Here is a 24,556-nt window from a genome sequence, read left to right as displayed (position 1 = left end):
GCTGATCTATCTCTTTCTCCTAACCCCATTGTCCTGCTGTCTCCCCATAACCTCCGACACTCGTACTAATCAAGAATCTACGTATCCATCTCTGTCTTAAACATATCCACCAACGGCCTTCACAGCCTTCCGTGGCAAATAATTCACCACCCCCTGACTAAAGAAAGTCCTCCTCATCTCCTTCCTAAAAGAACATCCTTTAATTCTGAGGCTATAGCCTCTAGTTCTAGACTCTCCCACTAGTGAAAACATCCTCTCCACATCCACTCTATCCAAGCCTTTCACTATTCTGAATGTTTCAATGAGGTCCCCCTCATTTTGTTAAACTCCAGCGAGTACAGGCCTAGTGCCGACAAACGCTCATCATAGGTTAACATACTCATTCCTGGGATATTTCTTGTAAACCTCCTCTGGACCTTCTCCAGAGCTAGCACATCCTTCCTCAGATATGATGCCCAAAATTGCTCACAATATTCCAAATGCAGCTTTAACAGCGCCTTAGAGCCTCAATATTACATCCCTGTTTTTGCATACAAGCCGTCTTGAAATAAATGCTAGCATTGAGTTTGCTTTCTTTACTACCGATTTGACTTAACCTTTTGGGATTCCTGCACCAGCATTCCCAAATCCCTTTGCACCTCCGATTTCTGGATTCTCACCCTATTTAGAAAATAGTCTACGCCTTTATTCCTACAACCAAAATGCACGACTCCACAATTTGCAACACTATATTCCACCTGCCACTTCTCTGCCCATTTTCCCAACCTGTCCAAGTCATTCAGTGGAGTCCCTGCTTTCTCTGCACTACCTGCCCCGCCATCTATTTTCGCAACATCTGCAAAATTTGCCACAAAGCCTTCAATCCACTCGTCAGTTTATTAAGCAAAATATATTCTTAAACACACCATTAGGAAAGACAAATGCAAAGTATGTTTTTAAATTCATTCTTTATTTTTGTATATTAGATGGAATAATTTTACATAATTTTGCATTTCTTACATTCATTGCTGATAGAATATGAAAGCACAAAATGATACAAAGTTATCCAAAACAGGCATTAAATTGTTCCAAAATAATTGCTTACAGATATTGTACTGTAATCCGTTAAGAAATTAAAACAATTAATTAAACCTCAAAATGTAAAGATCTTTATTGTTTAGGCCTTTTATAAATTGTTAAATTCATGCACGTCAAAGTTAACTCTCCACGAAATTGGTTTCAAACAACCATCTTGTATATTTCTGAAATAAATACTTAAAAAGCAGAGCATTGTGTATGCAGCCCATCCCTCATCAAACCAGCTTTCCCCTCTAGCTACAGTTCACATTGTCTCATGAAAGCAGCCAACATTACCAAGAACTGCTCTCCAGTTGGGCAGAAGATCCAACAACTTGAAAGTATATACCACTAGATTCAAGAAGAAATTCTTCCCCATTGGTTTCAGACACTTGAACAGACCTCTCATATGTTAAAGATGAATTCTCAATCTCACAACCTACCTCAATGTGGCCTTTGCACTTTTTTTCATCTGCACTTCTCTGTGGCCTTGAGATTATTCTGCCCATTTGGTTTATTTTCTCTGTTATATTACCTGCTGTACTTGGGTATGGTTCAAATATGTACATTTATGATCTGCCTGGGTAACATGTAAAACAATGTTCCACTGCATCTTAGTACACATGACAGTAAGAAACCGAAAGCAATAACTGTTTTAGAGCAAACTGCTCTAACAAAGATGCAGGCCATTAGAATAATATAATTGGATAAGTCCCATGTTCATTAAATTGTCCACCTATTGCTTTAGAAAGGAACCCTTCATTGAAAACTGACACCATGTAGTGACTTCTAAAATTCCAAATCATCTCTACCCCAAACCATCCCACATCCCCACACTGCCATGGCCTCTGCCCTCCTCCATTCTCCAAAGCATTTTAATGTTACAATTTAGAGTATTATGTGCAGCTCCAGTGGCCCCATTACAGGAAGGATGCAGAGGCTATAGAGACGGTGCAGAAGAGGTTTATTAGAACACTGCCTGAATTACAGGATATTACTTACAGTAGACAGAAAAATTGGATAAACTTGGATTATTTTCTCTGGTAGATCAGAGATTGAGGGGAGACCCGCTACATGTATATACAATTGTGGGTGGCAGAGATAGAGTAGGCAGTCAAAACATTTTTCCCTAGGGTGGAAAAGTTGAAAGATATAAAAGAATGAAAACTTCCATCAGACTTATAACATTTTGTTCTCTCAACATAGAAGTAGTTTAACCTAGTGAGCATTTCCAGTCATTTCTGCTTTTGTTTCAGATTTCCAGCATTGAAAGCCATATCAGATTCAGATTCACCACCCTCTGACTAAATGTCGGACGGTGAATCTGTGGAATTCATTTCCACAGATAGCTGTGGAGGCCCTCAATGGTTGATGTTTAAGGCGGAGATTGACAGATATTTAGCAAGATTATTAAAGGTGTCAGGGGTTATGGGGAGAAGGCAGGAGATTGGGGTGGAGAGGGAAAGATAGATCAGCCATGGTTGAATGGCATAATCTTGATGGGCAGAATGGCCTAATTCTACTCCAAGTATATATGAACTTAGAAAATAACTTGTGAAGAAGATATAAAGAAATTGGAGATATAAAGAGCTGGAGAGGTGGATAAACAGGTTAAGTGAACAGCAAGAATGGAATGTAATATCGAAAAAGATAAAAGTATATGTTTTATCAGAAAAACAGAAAAGCTGATTCTATTTAAAACATGGGAAATGTTGATACTCAGAGGAACTAAATATCCTTTTACATAAACACTATGTTTACAAGCATGCACAACATGCAATTATGAAAGCAAATGGCAATTAATTTTATTTCTAAAGGGGATTAGTGATGAACTGAAGATTTTTTTATACTGATTATGGAGGGCCTGAGTACTACATATATTTCACAAGGCCCCAAATGCTACATGGTTGTTTGGGCTTCCTGAACAATATACTTCAATAATGGAGGCTTTGATTGTATTGAATTTGCTGCCTTGAAGTACAACACATGCCCAATTGCTAGGCACTTTGATGATAGAGTTTGATAGATTTTTGATTACTTGGGGGAAGGGAATTGGAGATTGGTAAAAGAATGTAGAATAGAGATCAAATATAGCCATAATCTTACCTAGGCAGGAGAATGGGGTTAGAAGGGAGAGATAGATCATCCATGATTGAATGGCAGTGTAGACTTAATGGGTCGAATGTTCTAATTCTGTTCCTATCATATATGACCAAAAGATCAAACATAGCTTTAAAAGGCCCATGGAATCATCCAGCACCTTATGCACATGCTCCAAGGAAAGTGTGAGCTTGCAAATCAAAATAAAGCTTGAAACTACTTGCAAATCTCCAATCGAGGAAATTCTCAGTTTCCACAATTCTGTTTTAGGATTGTGGAATCTCTAGATTAGAAAGTCGGAATGAAGCTCACCTGAAAAATAATTCAGTGTCAATCTTTGACACTGGCAGATGCCTTCTTGAAGGGCCACCGAGACGCAGAGGCTGGAGCCTCAGTGGGCCGGCAATGGAACTTTGTGGGTGAATGAAGCCATCAGTGCCTGGATCTGCGGAGCCTGCGGCTTTGACGTGGGTCGGCACCATGGAGGCGTCCGGAGAGGAACGGCAGCGTTTGTGGAGAGATCGGTGCAACGTGGTGGAAGGATGGACAGGTGGAAGTGAGGCAGCCACTGCCGGAGGAATGAACAAAGGAGGAGACAGCGCGGGGGAGGGGGTGGCGGAAATTTGTAACTTATGTGTGACTATTTGCATAACTTGGGTCGGCAAGCAAAGAATTTCACTGTGACTCATCACATGTGACAATAAAGTATTCAATTCAATACAATAAATGGGACCCTCCAGTCATCTCAAAGCCAATCCAACCAATCCCACATGCTAACCAGAATTGAATGCAAAAAAAATTAATATATTACGCAGTCAATTATTTGTATTTGTAAAGGTGTAGGAATGCAACTAAACGATTTGAATTTTAAGGTGCACCAACCAATAATTTATAAAACATTATTAAAATGAAATGCATAAAACCAGACCAACAAAATAAATCCACACATAACTGAATGTTCCATTTCTGAATGTATCCAATCGTCATGTGGTAAAGGAATGTCTGAGTCATGCACCAACTAACTTTATTTTAATTCCACTCTGCCCAACGACAATAAACGAGATTATATAAACTGTATCGATAAGGAAATAACCACACTTAAAATCATTAAAATTATTACACCCCAGCAGTATGAACATTAACTTGTCCAATTTCAGGTAGTCCTTGCATTTTTCTTCTTTCCCCTCCCCGTCCCAGCTCTCCCACAGCACACTGTCTCCACCTCTACCTTTCTTCTTCCCGCCCCCTTCACCCCCACATCAGTCTGAAGAAGGGTCTCGACCCGAAACGTCACCTACTCCTTCACTCCATAAATGCTGCCTCACCCGCTGAGTTCCTCCAGCATTTTTATCTACCTTACACTTAAAATCTATGCTGGCTTGAAACTCATGAAAATATCAAGAAATTCACATTGATATCAGATAACATCGTTTTAGCTTGCACAAACATCTCAGATTTGTTCATGTTTAAATATCCTTTTTCAAATCTGCTTGAAAAGAAAAATGAGTGGAGCAAAAAAAAAATAAGCAAAGAAGATACAGATAAAGTGGAGTAGATTAAACTCTGATCAGTAAACATGACATACCTGTGGCATGGTCTGAAATTGCAGAAATTAATTTCAATAACGAGAGCAGAATTTCTGCCTTTAATGTACATTCTAGTTTGCTGCAGATGAGCACATATTAATTAATTGTGTTCATTCATTTACAAGGAAGATTGGCATGAATTCTGAGATGGGAGACTGGGTCTTTCTCTGCTGAATATTGCTGTAAGACATTAACAGGCCAGACGTATTAAAGTTGCACTTTGAACTGATACACTTGAATGGACTTTAGAGACACGCCCAAGCAGCAGTGCACAGCTCCCAGCTTAACCTTGGACTGGCCTCATCTACAAAAACGGCATTGATAGCTAGGTCTCCTGCAACTCATTTCATAGAACGAAGAACTTGTGGCATGAGTTCAACGGCATTACCAGACAGTATTAGACTGAAATAGCAATATCTAACCTTGCCTGGTAAGACGTCAATCAACATGCTATCAGCTTGGGCAATCAGTAACCACTGTCCACTGATTTATTTTGAAATCGTGCTTTCTAGAGCCATGTTTATTTCCTAGGAGCCTATTCTTAAGAAACTAAGGCCAGAAATTCAGAAAACAACTGCAAATTATTTTTCTCAGAGAAAAAAAACATTCTATTTGGAAAAAAGTTAGGTAAAAGTTGCAAATGCTCAGGACCATAAGGAATAATTCAAAAGTTCACCATCACTTCCTTCTAAGCATCCATTTTAAACAAGCAAGACAAGAAACAGGAAGAAACTCCATTCAAACTAATATTCATTGGTTCTTCACAATTAACAAGCCGAATATAGTAATAAACTGTATTTTTCCAGATAGTTAATCTTTTGGCTGCATAGCCAGATTAAACGAATAGGCAAAATAAGAGCTTATTTTGAAACTAATTTTCATTTTACATGCAAGCAATGTTACCCAGACCTCTCAGCCTCATTGAACTAACCTATCACAACTTGTTTTAAAATTATGCAGTATTAAAAAAAAAAAAATTAGGAAAGAAAAGACTCGAATCAATAAAATATCATGAAACGTTATGTACCTTTATAAATGTGGTAAATTTTTTTAATGCGGGAACTTTCCTTGAGGAAATTCCTTTGGTAAAGATAATTTTTCTTTTAAGTGCTAGCTTTCTTTGGTTTTAATAACAATGATAAACCATGCACAATCTTGGTTAGCATGCTTATTTTAAAAATCAGACCAAACATGTGTCCCAACCCGAAATGTCACCTAAACCTTTTCTCCAGAGATACTGCCTGACCTGCTGAGTTACTCCAGAATTTTAGCTTAAATGGTGTCATTTAGATGAATCTCCTAGTTTAGTATTGCCAATTAGTATACATTTGTGAACAAATTAATTGCATGAGAATTGGTAACAAACTAGATCGGCAATACAGAAAATTGATTCCAGGAGAGGATTCCATATACAAAGAACCACATCACTTGCTGAGAAGTCATAGGTAAAATTCAAAGGCACTTTATCTGATAAACCGAGGTTGAGAGGCTAAGATCAGTTTTTGCGTACTCAGTTTCGGAGTTAGATATCAGCATTTCACTTTATGCCAGACCAGTATTCTTATCCCCCATGGACTGCCTGCTTTGTTTGCATGCTCAGTTAATATTAAACAAAGGATTAGGCACTTCTCACGCAATAGGTACACCCAGTAACCAAACACAGATAAGAACAGGCATTCTGGGAAAAGATGAAGCAGTCCAGCCTGTGACATTTGATATCAGCTCAATAATACTGGTTTCCTTTGTGATGTTAACCACAATAAATCCCATCTGAAACAAAATAGCACGAAAGGCATATAACTGGACAATGCAGAGATAATATGGAGCTTTACATTAATGCCACAAGTGGCAATCCCATTTATTTCTTTGAATCATCCGGGCCTTTTAAAATTGGTTTACTTAGCACTCTTTATCAACATTGGCCTCCTAATCCAAATGAGGCTGGCTGGGGTAGAGTCTCATCTTCGTAAAACTATCAAATTAACCCATTTACAAATTAACCTACTAGACGGAATACGAAGAGTTATTGTTTTCCTGCACTACAAAAATAACTTTTATGGTTTCCCTTATGGTAATATGCATTAAAAATACAACAATTATATATTTTTTTGCAGAAAATGTTTTACTTCACATTTCGAAGAATTGCCTTTTCCCTCCCATTTACAACAAGGATTCACCATAGCCAGATTATCATGGATTCTGTGGACATAAAAGCCAGAGCAAAGACCCTTTGCCTTCAGCATGGTGCCCAAGTGGGTGTGGTTTCAGTGAACCTAAAATAATTTCATTCTGAAGATGGATAACATCTACCAATGTATTGAAATCAACTTCATCATTAATGCAAATTAATTCCTAGATTGGATTAAAATTATTTTTACAAGGCATCCACTAATTTACATTTAATGAAAGCGTATTCTAGGCAAAAGATTATCAACAACAATATCATATGAATTTAAGGGATAGTAATTATTTTTCTGATCAATTCACATCCATTTTTTTTTCAATTTTGCCCAACCTAAACAATGTTTTATGAAATGTAATGGGCGTTGGCAGCAAACACATTTTTACCAGTTTAAAAAGTAGATAAATGTAGTTTGATTCTTTCATTTCCTCAAACCATTCATAAGTACACGTTTCCAATGGAAATTTCTTTACTTTCATCCTTTCCCATTTTGAAATAGTGAATGGAGGTCCATCCACTCGCAACAATGAACTTTTAATCATTTTAATCATCATTTTGATTTTTAAACCACAAATAAAAATGTACTCCCATTCTTAAATTATTCAGCTCAAGTTGGTAGGCCCCAATCACAAAGTGATCAAACAATGTTGCAGCGCGATCCAATTTCACTAAATGTCCCGACTACTAAGTTTTCATGTCTATTATTAGCTTAGGTTTTTGTCAGAAAAGATTGATAATATTATTTTTTGTGTGGGAAATCGAAGAGGTGGATGGGAAGATGTTTGGCAAATGAAGCTCTAGTAGTCTAGGCAGCCCCAGCCTGAGGGCAACAGGCCTAAAGTATTTAATAAAGAGTAAGGCTAGGAATGTAAATGTCCAGCAAACACCATCTGCTGCATTAATCAGTTAATCAGGAAGTAGTATGGATCATAGGGGCTGACTGTAATCTGAAATTATATATATTTTTTCTGATACTGAAATCCTCCGTAAAACTCAAGCAGAAAACATTGTGTATGACATTAAATTAACAGTGCACATGACTTGGAACATCATGTTGCAGGTGCACAAAACATTGGTTGGACCACATACAGAGTATTGTGTACAGTTCCGCTTGCCACACTGCAAGGAGGATGTGGTAGCAAATAGAGATTCACCAGGACATTGTCTGGAATGGAGGCTTGTAATCACAAGGGGAGATTGGGTTTATTGTGACTGGAATGTAGGGCAATGAGGGGTGACCTTATAGAGCAGGGGTTCCCAACCTTTTTCGTCCCATTTACCCCAGGCAACTTTAATAGCACATGTTATTTCACTTATTGATGAACAACTAATGATGAACAGACACCGGCATACCAGAACCAAACAGTCAATTAATGAGAAAAAGTATGTACTTATCCAGAATCAACAAATTTACCCCCTGGGTGTAAATTTACCCCAGGTTGGGAACCCTTTTATAGAGGTTCATAACATTATGAAGGGCATAGATAGGATAGATAGTAAGAGTAAGTAATAGTAATAGGATAGATAGTAAGTGCCCCAGGACTAGAACTATAGGGCACAGAGTTAAGATGAGAGGAGAAATACATAAAGGATATCCGAGGGGAAGGTTGTTCTTTTCCCACATTTATCTACTGATTTATTTACTTATTAATTCATCTGTCTGTTCATCTGTCTTTACACAGAGGGTGGTGAATATCAGCAATGAGCTGCCAGAGGGGGTGGTGGAGGCATAAACAATGATATTTAAAATGCATTTAGGCGCTTTGATAGGAAAGGCCAAAAGGGATGCAGGTCAGATTCAGCCAAATGGGATTAGTATAGATAGACATCACGTTCGGCATGGACAAGGGCCAAATGAGCCAGTTTGTGTGCTATACAAGTCTGTTTCTCTGACCTCATGTAATGCCAGCTCTTTGAAAATATCTCATCAGCCCGACTCCCTTTGTGCCTTGCAGTTGGATTGGTTTCAAAAACTCACATTTACAGAATGGGAATATATATATTTTTTGTAGTTTAAAACTAAATTGAGGTGTTTGAAGGCTTTTCATTGCTAATTATCAGAGCTGGAGATTACCACTCCTAAATAAAGAAACACTTTTACTTCTTAAGGAAAACAATTCTGGATATGTTCACCTCCACTTCTGCTAACTGACCAGAAATCTGTTCATTTTAACCTTCCACTTTGAACTCTATCAGATCTAACTTGTCTTTCTGTTTCTATCAAAGCACATTCTTAACAATAGCTTTGTATCCCATCTTAGATTTCCCTAGACTTCTTGACCCTCAGTTTAGCACTGGTTCCTGCAGGTAAGTGTAAAGTGCCTCAGGTTATTAGTTTGTGTGAGACAGGCATTTGCAGACAGGTTAATCTTTTACCCCGATGCAGATTGATTCGTAGAGTCATGGAGTTATACAGCACGGAAACAGGCCCTTCGGCCCAACTCATCGATGGGGACCAAGTTCCTAACTGATCTAGTCAAACTTGCCTGCACTTAGCTCATATCCTCCCAGTGTCTTTTAAATGTTGTTACTGTTGCTGCCTCTACCACTTATTCTGGCAATTCATTCCATAAAAGGACCACCATTCTGTGAGAAAATGTTGCCCTCGGGGCCCTTTTACGTCCTTCCCCTCTCATCTTAAACCCATGTCCTCTAGACTCACTTACCCCAAGGAAAAGACTATGGCTATTTAACATATCTTCTGCTCATCATTATATACCCACTCATCCATAGAGATTCCATCCACAAAGATTAGCACAATTTAGCAAAGGATGAGGTCTCCTCTGGTAACATTATTGTTCTTCACAATTCAATAAGGAGGGAAATTATACTTACTGACCCTTGAGCCTCTACCAACATAGAGCCTTGCTTCACCTTGGAAAGTCACTTTCAAGTTTCATAATGAATAAAGTTCACAGTTAAAACAAAAGTTTAAATGTTCCAATGATGAATTGCATTTCCATTCTTTCTCAGGCAGATTAAAAAATATATCAATGATATTGATTTCCACATAATCTATTAATAAGTTCACTGGTAATTATTTCAGATATAAATCACCTTCAGCTGTCTGATAGCTCCCTTGTCCAACTAGAACCACCAATCCCTTAGAATTGCTCAGCTAAGAATTACCCAGCTCCCTCAAATATCAATCATAATTTGGATCTGAAAATATATTAAAAAAATTGCCACTTTCTATATTCTTACCTTTCCACCTCTGGTTATCATTCAACAAGTTAGAAATATTTTAGCATGATGAATGACCAATACATACAAATATCTTTTTTGTCATTACATAGTCTCTTCCAGTTCACAGATTTGTGCGGTTTAGAATTTAAATGAAGCAGTCTATTGCTTGCAGCTGCCTTTAACCCAGGCCTTAACTGGACATAGAGTGCTGGAGTAAATCAGCTGGTCAGGCAGAGCTTATCTGGAGAACATGGATAGGTGGGGTTTCGGGTCAGGACCTTTCTTCAGACTAATTATAGTAATCCAATCAGTCTGTAGAAGGCCTCCAACACAAAAAGCTGCCCATCCATGTTGTCCAGAGATAGTGCTTGACCAGCTGAATTACTCAAATACTTGGTGGGTTTTTATGTAAACCAGCAAATGCAGCTCTTTGTATCTGCACTTGGCTGGGCTTTGATGTGCACTGAACTCAGAGGAAGCCATCGCATACATTTTTCATGTAGTTCGTAAATCAATTAGGAATTTAACTAACAGTCCACTCATTTCCAATCCTGATAAGGTGTTACAAAAAGTAATATTTTATACTTGGTCCAACAGTCAAAATATTTTGCTTCTTAAATCACGATTTTGATTAACAAGAAAAAGCTGGACACAAGGAATTGCAGATGGTGGTTGACAAAAAAAGGGCACGAATGCTGGATTAACTCAGTGGGTCAGGCAACATGACAGGACAACAAGAATGGGCAATATTTTGGGTCGAGACCCATCTTCAGAAAGAACTATATGATGGCACACCAGCAGTGTCAATTGCAAAATGTATCCATTCATCTCTGCAAGACCTGCAAGGCAGTTCTTGGGTCGAGGTAGCACATGGAACAAAGATGGTGCACAAATAGTCATATACAAGGGGAACATGGTTGAAGTATCTGTCAGTTAGTTCTCAACAATATTTTGCAAACCGTTAAGAAGCAACATTTGCAAAGGTCGGAGTTGAAGGACATAGCAATCCCTTTGACCCGGAAAATGGTTCATCATTGTAAAGGATGAAAAGATGGGGGAGCAACCTCAATGGGCGAACACAATATCATCACAAAATAACCTCTTAAGTACTCGAGAACTACTTACCCTTCTACATCAAATAAAATAATTGGTCTGGATCGTATAATCATTCATAATAGTCATCATTTCATGAGCTCAATCAATTAAAAGTAATATTGGTATGGAAGGAAACCTCAAACCCCTGTGATCAGTCTACCCTCACAATGCCCCAAGCCGACCAAGTGTGGAGAATGCTGGCAATATTCATTTCTACAAATTAAAGTCAACAGAAGTTACTAGAAAACCATTATCACTTCTGTATTCAAACTTCCTTCAATAGAATTTCATTGCAATGAAATTCAAGTACAGGAAATGCTTTTGAAAGCTAAAACTGATAAAAGCAAATGTAACTTACTTTATAAGTTTGTAAATGTATTTTTAAACATTCCTATTTAATTCTGACAAGTTCCTGAGCACCCCTCTGTCCGCACCCCACTTCATTATTATAGAGAGTGTAACTTTCAGCTCCGGTATATTGAATGTTTAAATAAATCTCTATACATTTGGATAGGTACATGGATAGGAGCGATACAGTTGTAGCATGGGCAGATGGGGCTATAGATGGGGCATCTTGGTCAGCGAGGGCAAGTTGAGCCAAAGGGCTTGTTTCCATGCTGTATGACTGTGACTCGAGGTCAGTAAATTTACCCTACATCCAGGGAAACTGCTACCAGCAGTGCATGAATTATATCCAGTGGCTGTTGACTGTGGCACACTCTTTAAACATCGTTACCAGACAGTGTTAGAACCTAGCAATGCAATCCAGCACTGTCTAGTAAGATGCCCACAGAGGACCAGCATTTGATCAAAACCAGAAGACAGCTTTTAATTTCCTGAAATCATACATAAACATTGACATTTTCAATTTGTTAATAATCACATTAAATATTTTTTGAAAGTTTAAAATAAAGACCGGGATAGTGAGCGACCACAACATTCTACAAATGTTGCACTTTGTTGGATTCAATATATACTTCCACATTTTTAAAGAGTTCTTGCACTAAATTGTACTTGGAATAGTTGTACAATTAATGTTCAGTGTGAATTAATGGAGATAGCTTTGAACTCTTAAAAACATAGAATTAAAAAATCTAACCCAGGAGAGGAGATGTTCCCCCATTATACTGTGGCAGTCGGAAATGGGTTACTCCCCGAATTCTACCTTCCAATATATTTTTGTCCCTTTATTGAAGACAGGAAATACTGACATTGGAGATGACCAAAATAAATTCTCCTGGTTAATTCCCGACTCGAGATGGTTGGGATCTGCATAGATGTTGAATCTGTAGTCTTGAGTTTATAGGAATGAGGGGTGTCTTACCAAAACATACAAGGCATTAACAAATAATGACAGGATTGTTTCCAGCAGTGGGAGAACCTTGAACAAGAGGACATAGTCACAAGAAAAGAGACTGGTGATTTAAAACAGAGGTGCATAGGAACATCTTCTCCAGGTTTGGGAATCCCTAATCCTGGATGGCTGGAGAGTAGATTATTGGAGGTATTTAAAGAGGACGTAGATACATTCTTGAAAGATCAGGAAATTGTGGATTATATGGACCTGGCACTCGAGAGGAGGCCAGACATAGATCAACCACAACCAGATTGAGTGGTGGGGCCGACTTGAGGAGCCGGCTAGCTCAGTCCTGCTCCAGTATCATTGTGTTCTTGTGTTTCCAAGTCAAATGGATGTAGGTTCTGGTCTCACTCCAGAAACATGAGCTCTGAACTTCAGAGGGCAATTCTGAGGCACTGCTGAGAGTTATCAGTGCTCACTTTCAGATTGAATCTTCTGGATGGATTTAAGAGAGAGTTAGATAGAGCTCTAGGGGCTAGTGGAATCAAGGGATATGCGGAGAAGGCAGGTACGGGTTATTGATTGGGGACGATCAGCCATGATCACAATGAATGGCGGTGCTGGCTCGAAGGGCCGAATGGCCTCCTCCTGCACCTATTGTCTATGTAAAGGCTCAGCTTCGTCATTTGGGTGGAATAAATCAACTCTTGCCACCATTTCAGAGAGGTGGTGAGGATTTATCCCTGGAATCTCAGCCAATATTCCTCTCCCCGTTACCTCCCTATTGGAAGACAACTATCTCCAGATTGGAGATCTCATCTCCAACATTACAACATTTTGAAAAGCATTCCACAGGTTCCAAGGCAATCAACTACTTGGTTAAAATTGTAACTTGCAGCACTATTTCGAGGAAAACATTCTTTCACAGGAATTCACAATGACATCAATTAATTTACCTCAGTTTGCTCTTGAAAAACTCACCTTGAAAACTAAACACTATTTCTTGATTTACACCTTAACCTGACTTTTTGTGGACAAAAACTTTCTCTCCCCCCTTAAAACATTACAAAAGTAATTACATATTCTGAGAAAAAGATAATCATCATTCTGGTGAATGGACATATTGGTCACAAATGGAAAAAAATGTGAACCATTTCTCGTTTCAACTGGAAAATGACAAAATGAAACCATCCTCCACTATTTTATCAATAGATTTGGCCAAGCATGGAATGCCGGCTTTGCGGCCCTGTATTAAATTTACTAAGACATGCCCTACCTGAGAATGCAAGTAATTCCATCATTTTCTCCTCCTTGTTGTGAAAGCAAGCAATGCTACCAGTGTACTAGCTGGAGCTCGGAGGAACAATTTCCAGGAGTACTATTAAAAATCAATGCAATATTACAGAGGTGATTCAAAGACATGAAACAAATCCATACACTGCCCATTGAACAAAACAACACCAGAAAATTAATAGAATCAATGGGCATTTATTACATCTGTCAAAAGCAGCTTCTCAGTTTTACCTGCGGTTTTAAGTCTTCATGCCAGTCCCTTTTATTCTTCTGTTTGTATCAAATTCTTCTCCGATGAAATCAGAAAGCCATCATCATCATTACCAGGCAGTATTAGAATACGGGTTACATCCAATGCTGCCCAGTAAGATGACAATACCTCCCCAGCAGTCTTTCAAAGTTAGTTTTCCAGCAGCCAGTGTCAGAGTAATTACTGGTTACTAGTGTGAAAAAGTAGATCCCATGTGTAAAAGTGTGACCAGTGTGAAAGAGTGTAGGCTCTGTGCAACCATTTCTACCAAAGTCCATTTGTTATTTTTCTTCTATTTACTTTCTTACCAGCAATTTCAATCTGCAATATATGCAAACAATGGCCTTTGTTAAATTACACAGTATATTCTCTTCATCAGCACAGAGTAAATGGACTTCCACATAATTTTAAAATCAAGATTGTTAAAACAAATTTGTTCTTCAAATGAATGTTTCTGCTTCCTTTCTTAACTCTCTCTACATTCACTGCGTGTGGAATCAAAGTATCAATGTTGCTTGCAACCTCTATTTCATGAAGCCTCGCATGCTGACTGAAAAGCTTTCATTCAGTGTACATTCTAGGAATGCCAGGTTGGCCATCCTGCCCTGAAGCATATGCAGTTCCCTTATTCTCTGTACCTGGAAAAGTTAAGCTAACAAACGGGTCCTTTGTGAAAAGTTCATGCATTTTGTCACAAAATGGTTTTACGTCAATCGATGCGAATTGGATCGGTAGAAAAGTTCACTTAAAGATTATGCTTCGAGTAGGTCCCAATATTTTCACTATGATCATAAGGATCAATGTTTCAAAAACACATTGCACACCTTTCACTGACATACTGCACCTACCGCAGTTCCACCATCTAACATCACCCACAACAACAATGAAATTCAATTCTGTTATAAATTATATTGATATTTTTTAAAAATCCAGTCTGTTTTCATCATATTGTTTTACACATCTAAACCAACTTATACTGTACAAAGAATGAACACCAAACAAATATGAATAGTTATTTTCAAGTCTTCCAATTTAAAAAATATATAAAAGTGGTATTATTCAGAATTTCATGACTGACCCACCAATAGTAGCTTGTAGTTATACCTAAAACTAGCATAAACAATTTAAATACTGTTAGTCAATGCACTTTCAGGAATAAAGATTACTACAACAACTTCCTATTGTTATTTAACAAGGGACGCCAGTTATAAAGGCTTACAAAATTATGCCTGCAGTGTGGAAATTATGCATCTCGTTTTAAAACCAGAGTTTTGACTTGCTATGATCAGCACATGATCTAAATGGGCAGAGATTTACATGGTGGCTCTAGGGATGACATCACCAGGTTTCTGTTCAAAACGAAAGCACTCACAAAAGGTGAACACAAAACCTGGAATGAAATATAATGCTAAAAGCTTCCACCTACAGAGAACTTGCAGAGCCATTCTTGCACACTACTTTTTAAAAAGTTAAAACAAACGGCAAAATAACTAAAAAGAAAGAAAAAAAAAAAAAACTTTGTTTGCTGCCAATGTACTTTTATGGTTCCAGAGGCAAGAACTATTCCCACCATTTTGTACTGCAGCTGTGTAATCAGCAGCAAAATGGCCTCCAGTTTCTTCAGTACTATAAAACTAATGAAGAGCTTTCAATCTACACCTCTATTATCAGACAAAAAAGGTAGCTTTGCTGGTTAGAACTTGTCAAGCGCATTACTGGAAGAGGCTGCATATAAAATAAAGTTAAAGGCTTTTGTGGACGATAAAATGCAAACAAGAATGCAATTACATTCAGTTCCGAGTTGCTAGTTATCATATTTTTTTTTAGCCTTGGGGAGATTTATTCGATTTACCAATCGTGACTGAACCAGTGTGTATTTGCTGCAGATTCTACTTTTATTGGTTAATAGTTTGTAATTATTGTTCAAGAGTTGAATGAAAGCACTTGGTCAGAAATTGTCAAGAAATAGTATTTCATGTCATTCTTGGGAAAGGCTTTTTTTGTGCAGTCACGAGGACTAGATTTATTATTTTATAAGCCTTTTCTCATAATCAGCAAAGTAGTAATATCCAACTAAATAAAATGCACATGGATATTACATTTTAGGGCTAGTTTCGTAAAAGACGTTTGAAAGGTCCAATCTAGCACAATCTCCAAGACTAAAAAAAGTACTAAACAAAATCTTTGGAAATATCCAATTAAATGAAAATCTGTTACCAAGTGGCCACACAAGTAAATTTTGGAATGTTCTACAACAATGCCTAATATTCTGACATCTACAACAGCAGGGTCTTACGTTAACGCACCAAGATATTTGTTAATGAGTTATATATTTATCTCAGAAAGATAGTGTTCACTATTAATGAAAAATGCACATGGGGACTAACTAAAGCTACCTGTCCAATTGTCAAAACACAGTGTAGGCTTTAAGATATCATCTCGCTAACCTTAAAGACAGTGGTACAGACACATCATCTTGAAACAACACAACCAAAAATGTAAAGCAAGCTCCTGAAAATTAATTAAAAACCGATTTCATCGATAGTATTTATTGTAAAAATAAAACTTGCCTCCACAGTTTGTAACACGTGCCCTGCGAGCATATTTAGGAGAGGTAATGATACTAAGGGTGTTTTTAAAAAGTAGTTCAACTATTATGCTGAGCTATAAAGAGTTACAAAAACATATCTTTTTTTCCATAATGCAACAACAAAAAGAAATCTATAAACTAGAATGAGTAAAATGTATCAATTTGCGATACAACTGGCAAAAGCTAATTTTTGCCACTATCATGGGAACTGTAATAAAACTACACATCAAATGGTTAGTTATACTCCATCACGATGCTCAGAACAAGTAAACTAGATTAGGTTAATAATTCCTGATCCATTATTTGAGCCGTTATGGCTAAAAACAATATATTTCTCAAAATGTTTTCAAGTAAATTTAAATTGCAAACACAACTCTAATCTAAATCCATCAAAGTAAGTTGCTCCTGAGTAGTCCATGTAAATCTATTCTCTTTACAATTTCTGCATCCATTTTCTTCACAGCCTTGTACAAAGACAATTAATTAACTATGGAAACAATAGCAATTTATTCACTACTCAATGAAGAAAGAGAGCTAGGGTAGTTCCTTGCATGATCATTTCGAAGATATGGGGGTGAATGAAGTAATGTTGTCTATAATTCTAAAAGCCTGGATGCAAAAAACAAACCAGCAATCTTAAAATAAAACATTCAAGCAAAGTAACTACTCAGAGGTTCAGTAGAAATGAAAGGAATGGTTTGGAACACAATGGCTGCAGTTGCCATTATAAAACTCAAAGAAAAGAATGAATGAAAGTAAATTCTCCATCCAGTTGGCAACTCCTCATTCACCACTAAAGAAAAGTCATTTCTGCAGCAATTTGACTTTCTTACAAATAAATAAATTAATCTGTAGGTTAGTTGTTCTCATTTATACTGTCTATTTTGGAAAGGTCACTCAATGACATTGCCATTACTATTGAACCACTAACTGGAATTAGCTATTTTTCTATTAAGGCCACAAATGTTATTCCCACATTAAAGATAGACTGTTTCCAGGATGGTTATTGTCCATTCCAGACAAACAATAATCTGGATTCATGAAGTAGAAGAACTAGAGGGTAAAAGCCCACTGTTGCAAGACATTCTATTAGCCTTTGTCTGCATAATATGTTAACTGAAAATAAAGTTACAAAGCAAAATAATGTTCCACCTCAAACAACTTCATTTCAGTTAAGGCTGAAGAAGGGTTTCGGCCCGAAACGTTGCCTATTTCCTTCGCTCCATAGATGCTGCTGCACCCGCTGAGTTTCTCCAGCTTTTTTGTGTACCTTCATTTCAGACTTTGCCTGGGTTTTAAACAAAGCCCATGTAAAGTTTTGGAGTTGGAAGCCATGTTTAGTTTAACTAACTTGTAACTGCGGGGAGCTACATATTTCATGCCGGAACTTTCTGTACTTGGCTTTTGATTGTAATCCTAGTTCTATAAAAGGCAAGGAGTTCCTCCCATCAGTATTAACCCCTTAACTACACAAAAACACAAACATGATTCATCAAGTTAGGCAGAATAATTTTTGAACCCAAATATATTTCATAAAATGATTGAAGAACAAAATCAACAATGTTTGCAGCATTCAAGTTCTCAAGCTTTGCTTAAAATTTAAATGTTAAAATGTTATTATAGCTATGGTAGGAACAGTAATAACAAATGTTCCAGCTTTATCCGTGACAATGTAGAAATAAGCTTTTTAGTTGACTCTATGCCTGGAGACTATTCCCACATTTCTTTTACAAAAGAACAAGACTAAAACTGTTCATCTTTTGATGAAAACAAAACATCCCAAAGGGGATTTGTTTATAAACACGACTCACCTCTCCCACAAAATAATTTCTTTACAAAATGAATTATTTGAATGAACTCCATGAAAGAAAACGGTTTTGAATGTTTACCAAATGCAAATAGTTAGCGTGAAAGAAGCATAGTCTTGTGTGCAGGCACCAAAGGAACATTTTCAGAATGGGAAGAAAAGTTGAAAAGGTGCTATGAAAGGAAACGCAGAGAGTTTGCACAGGAATAAGAAACACCTGTAATCTTACCGTGGTGAAAGGCAATACAAAGGGTGCAAAGAGAAAATCTCAGTTTCCCCGACTCGTGAATAATGTGGCTTCTCTGGTCATTTTGAACCCTTGAAATATAAAACCAACCTAATGGTTGCCAGGCTACAGCCTTCATTTAGTTAATCATCAGCATTATTACCAATGTGCAGGCCTTGGAAAGAAAGGAAACAATGAATAAGACATGTAGAAAACAAGAAGCATATACCAACTCCTCCTCTGTTTAATACCTGCAATTAGCCACCGGTATTACCTTTGCGTTCCCCACCCCTTTCAGCCAACGCCTGGATAAGGTTCACATGAATTCAAGAATGTCTAGGTTGTACTAAATCTAGATTTTTAAGCAATCCGACCACAGTGTGTAAAGGTCCCCAGCTCCACTGTGGAATGCAATTTTGAAGTGAAGTGGCTGACCTGTTAGTTAACTGTGACTGAACCTTAATCAATGGTTAGCAATTGTGTAATGGACAAGGCAGTTGAAACACTGCACCTTATCTCATGCCAGATCTCCAGAGTGGTTACCTGGGGACCTGGGGGATGTAAAGGCTCTTATTTCCCCCAGTTGAAAAAAAGTTGAAGTACTATTGTGAGTATGTAGCTAGGAAGTTACATATGCACTTCACAGCTTATCATTTAAAGAATAAAAATATTTCAAGGAAGAATCTACATGTCTACTAGTATCTAATGAAGCCATTCAAATTATGCTTCATGCAAATAACAAAATTCAATGATGATGATGAACATTTGATTAATGAACAAAATTCATTAATGAAGTCCCCAGTCAGAGCATCCACAAAAATTATGTCAAATTACAGAATTTTTTTTTGCGGAATCAATAATCTACCATTGAGCAGTATGGGCCCCATCTGAAGGATTTTTAATTAAACAATAGTATCGCCAATCAAGGCTTTTCCAACAAATGTATTTCAATTCTTCTACTGAAATGTAACTCTAGTGTAATTTGATCTCATTATTAAACCTCGGTACTGCAGATTTATAGTGATGAATAGGTTGGGAGATGTTTTACCTATTAAACAAATCGAGCAATTAGTGGAGGAAAATGCACTGAAATAAAAGATTGCCCCATAACTGACACGAGGCTCATTCATAATGGCTGCTCTTCTTTCATTTCATGCATCCTTAAAGACACTGTTTAACTAATAACAATTTTTACCAAGAAGGAAACCCAGCAATCGCTAATCCAGTGCTGTAAATTGGAAGTTCTATTTTACTGATTGATAGATTGTTAACATGGACACAAAATGTCTGGTTCCCAACTCCAATCTAATTCATTGGCTTTTTACACATTAGAATTTTCAACTACAATTTAACTAAAAAAGTAATAATAATAAATTGGTTTTATTCTCAGCAGATGTACAGACTCAACACCCTAGTTTTATTTTGGAAAGGAGGACATTGTAACCAAATTACAGCTTCCTAAACTAAAGATATATTATCTTATACTGATTGTAAGTTTGGTGTCTAGTATAACATTGGCATTAGATCTGCACTGATTCATCCTCTGACAAAGGATCTACTTCCAAGAACATCCCTGCAACCGATTTAACTAAATGCAATTAAGTTCCTGAACTTTTATTTTAACTTCAGAATTCACTCTGCAACAAAACCTGCTCAGAATGTTAGTTAACTCCAAAGGTTAAAGGACTATCCTCTAGTGTTGGTTAAGTGAATAATTCCTCACAAGCTAATAATTCCGTTTTCAGGGCTAGATTTTTACTTTGTTGGCATTTAAGTTATTAAATTACATACATTTTTTCATGTTTTCAATAATTTAACATTCTCAGTCATTCATAGCAATATCACCTTTACCTTAAAAAGAACAGATATGAAATTAAAAATCACGTCAGTAGCTTAAATTAAAAATGCAAATTTGTTCCACAATGTGAGATGCCAAGACACATGGAATATTATAAATTGTAGCACTTGGCTAAACTAATAGCTCAAATTGCTAACTTAGTAACATTTGATTGTGGAAACAGGAAATTATTATCGTCAAAGGTAAATTGTGTCTGAATGAGTATCACCTTTTTTTTTTTAACATAAAACAGATTTTTTTTTTGTTCATCTAATAAATTAAAGGATTCGGCCTGTTGATAAAAACACATAGAACTAATATGTTGAAAAACATCTTCTGCTTGCAGTATGCGCTGCTCTGTTCATTATCTGTTCATGCTCTTCCGGGAAATATGGTAGAATGAGACTAAGGATTTTTCGTATCAGGAAAACTAAAATTTTGTTTCCTCAATCAGGAAGTTGAATAAATAAATTACATCTTTGCGCACTACAATTTTGTATCTAATCCAAAATATCACACAGTACTCCAGAATTAAACAGTATGGTGGTAATTTATTTACCAGAGTTTAGAACCATGCCTCATATTAAAGTAAATATTAAAAGTTTTGTATCAGGGCCTGACAAGGGCTTGAAGACGCACAACCTTGCTGGAACATTAGTAAAGATTAAAACACTACTTCTTAAACAATATATATGCTACTCTTAGTTTTTTGTTTCAAACTTAACTAAAAGTTCTAACCTAATAATACACACCTTCAGCATCGGAGCCTTTCTAAACGTTATTTGTTGCTTTTCACCTTAAAAAGAATGTTCCAAAACTCAGCTTGAGCTAACTTTTAACAATGTAATTTTACAAAGAAGGCCATTTTTAAGCTGTTGACTTCAAAGGATTAATAAATGTGGCTTCAACTTTCAGCTCTCCATCCTCAGCTTTCTCTGCGCTGTCTTGACCTGCCCCAACTGGTTAAACTGGTTGAAAGTGGCATGTTTCAATTCATGTGCCGGCCCTTGCAATCTAACAGAAACTGACACCATTTATATTATTTCTTCACAGTTAACAAACAACACTTAATGCTACTAATAAAATACTCCTCTCTCAGTATTCTAAAATTCTGCTTCCGCCCACCTTCCTGTTTTAACCAATATACCTGTACCTCAAGGTCAGCAAGATGGTGAAACAGAATGGCTTAAGTCTGTGCCTGCAAACACTTTAATCTTTCACTCCACAACTGCTTCAAAAAAAAGGCAAACTTTCACAAGCCACGACTTTCACGAAGTAACACCGACGATTTTCTTTGTTGTCTGTTGGCTCCGCTTGTTGACCAGGAGTATCTTCTTTGACGAATTCTATGGAACGTAATAAACTAGTGATAAGAAACTAAGGTTCCCCTTCATTGAAAAACGTTCAAAAAATAAACTTAAATAAAAGCTACCGCTGGCTCTTTAACTTTGCTTGCAGAAACTCGGAGACAATCAATGCGACTGGCCTCGAGTGAGGCGAAGAAGCAAAGAGACAGAGAACGTCGAGAGAGTTTCTACTTACATGCAGCTCTCACCCCTCCCCTGTGCAGGTGCGTTCTTTACTTCAGACCAATCTGCTTTGCCTTTGGTCGTTGACAGGTGTGCCTTTCAGCGCAATGATAGGTCAAAAGCGAATCTCATTTGCGTGATGCCTGCACGGGATATCGTGAGAATGAGTCTCAAGTGTAGAAATGCCAGGCACACTTTACCGACTTACCAGAAAAGCACGAAAAGCGGGAAATCTACAGATCACACTTTGTAACACATTTGATGCAACCATTTTATGGCAAGTGTACACAGATTGAACACAAATGTTACCCAAAAGTATTTCTAAACGCTAAGTAAAGCAAAAAGGTATTTTTAAATGCAGTTCTCGAATTTTTAGCTTGAACTCTAATATTAATCCTAGATTGAAGGTGGCTATGTAATAAGTGATTATCCTATTTGATTTGCATGAAAATATAAATATAGGTACATATATGAAGACAATAATGCTTATAAATGAGGTATGGTATTGTACAATTGGAGATAATTGGTCAGAGAAAAATGTAAAATTTACTAAATACTTTCAATTTGGATTCTACATTTTGTCAGACAGCATTTCTTTTTTTTCCCCCTCTTTATACAAAACCTGATAGCTAAGTTACAAAATCGGCGTGAGTATTGTATGAACTTCATCAATTCATGCCTTCAGTAAGCTTCCATAATGATGAATTCAGGCAGCTCACAGACACAGGAAATGTGATCTTATATATCAGAGAATTAACTAGTAATGTATGTCATAAATGCCATGTCTGAAGCCACAGCACTTGTTCGCTGAGCAGACACTGCTCCCCGGAATTTAAAAAGTTGTCACGGTGTTTCCAGGCATTAATCTACCTGTGCTTTTCCTGACACTTATACAAAGCATTTTCCTGACCAACCGTGCTTTGTGGCTGCAGAAACCATGGCGGGACTTCAACATGAAAGGCAGGTTGTACGAAACAGATAGAACGCTACAACTAAATTTCAGTCATATTAACGAGCGTGCTGGTGAAACAAAGGTGTGTCCCTGGAAATAAACTAGCTCTTATCTCAACGGTGTAGGGTTCAGTCAACTGAACACAAAAGAAGCTGGGAGGCTAAGCACACAACAGCAAAGAAAACTCAATATTTGGCACACCAGCGCAATTTCTTAAGTAGGCCTATTTCACCCATTTCATTCTGGTTTACTGTTCATTTTGTTATTATTTCAACACAAGGATCTGCACGACCAATGATGTAAAATCTCTGAAGAAGGGTTCTGACCCGAAACGTCACCTATCCTTTTTCTCCAGAGATGCTGCCTGACCAGCTGGGTTAGCCCTGCGCTTCAACAAGTCGCGAATAGTTTCACTTCGGCATGAGTGAAATTTTATAATAAATAACATGCACAATCTTTTCTTCTACATTTATTATTTTTTACACAATAGCAAAACTCAATTAACAGAATATTATCTTGCAACGCTCCAACGATGCAAAGCAAAGTCCCTTGCAGCAAACATATTTTTCACAGTTGACAGCAGGTGCTTAACTAGGCTTGTTTATGTTACATTTCTGCATGGATCCGAAAATGACGGGAAAACAAAATTAAACATAAGTTCTAAATTTTCCCCCCTCTTTCTAACATGTCCCTGCTGACATGTTATTTCAATGAGCCTGCCATAACAGAATGGCCATTGCCCATTTGTGAGCTTGTGAGCACGCCCAGGCTGGGCATCAGAGCCAACCATCTACACACTGCTTCTGCCCTCCATCTACACGTAAGCATCTTCAGAATGGGAATCAAGTTGCAATCAGGAGTTGAAACCACCGCCGATTCACTCCTGCACTTTGTGTCTATCTTCGGTATAAACCAGCGTCTGCAGTTCCTTTCTGCACTAAATTTCATCTTCCTTGTTTTACCACAACAATTTTTCTTTACGCTACAACTAAATTCCCCAGCCTGGCTTGTTAAATATTTTTTTTGTTGTATTTCCTGGTTTTATTTTAAATAAGCTAATAATAGTGTATGGACTAATAGTGTATAAGCCAACTTACCTGATAGGAAATTTAAAACATAGAGAAATACAACAGGCCCTTTATGTCAATATAAACTAATCTCCTCTGCCTGCACCTCATCTATATCCTTCCATTCCTTGAATATCCGTGTGCCTATCTAAATGCGTTTAAAACACCACTATCTTCTCCACCCCAGGCAATGTGTTCCAGACACCTACCACACTCTGCATAAAACACTTGCCCCACACATCGTTAAACGCTGCCCCTTTTGCCTTAAAGGTACGCCCTCTAATCTTCAACATTCGCATCCACGCAATGGTCCCACTGAACAGCTGCTGATATAACCAGGCCACTGCACGGGGGAGCAGGTGACAAGGACAGGTCAGATGACACGATGGGGTGGATGAGGAAAAAAAAAGAAAATGATCCCCGATAAACATCGCCTAACCTCCAGAAATGTATTTTATATTGTTGCAACTTATAGAACAAACTGTGGAAGATCATCACAA

The 24,556-nt window shown here is 37.4% G+C and overlaps 1 long non-coding RNA gene across 2 annotated transcripts in view; it reads right to left on the bottom strand.

The window, feature by feature from the left end:
- LOC129711678 (uncharacterized) overlaps window positions 1-22,042 on the bottom strand; it is a 28,837-nt gene extending 6,795 nt beyond the window's left edge. For both annotated transcript variants that reach the window (XR_008725898.1, XR_008725897.1), the window contains exon 1: window positions 18,675-22,042. This is a non-coding gene — a long non-coding RNA (uncharacterized LOC129711678). The remainder of the gene's footprint in view (window positions 1-18,674) is intronic.
- Window positions 22,043-24,556: the final 2,514 nt, after the last annotated feature.

This window comes from Leucoraja erinacea, chromosome 30 (assembly GCF_028641065.1).
Source record: "Leucoraja erinacea ecotype New England chromosome 30, Leri_hhj_1, whole genome shotgun sequence".
Classification (NCBI taxonomy): domain Eukaryota; kingdom Metazoa; phylum Chordata; class Chondrichthyes; order Rajiformes; family Rajidae; genus Leucoraja; species Leucoraja erinaceus.
Note: the sequence above shows the minus strand (reverse complement) of the source record. Positions and strands in the feature narration are given on the sequence as shown.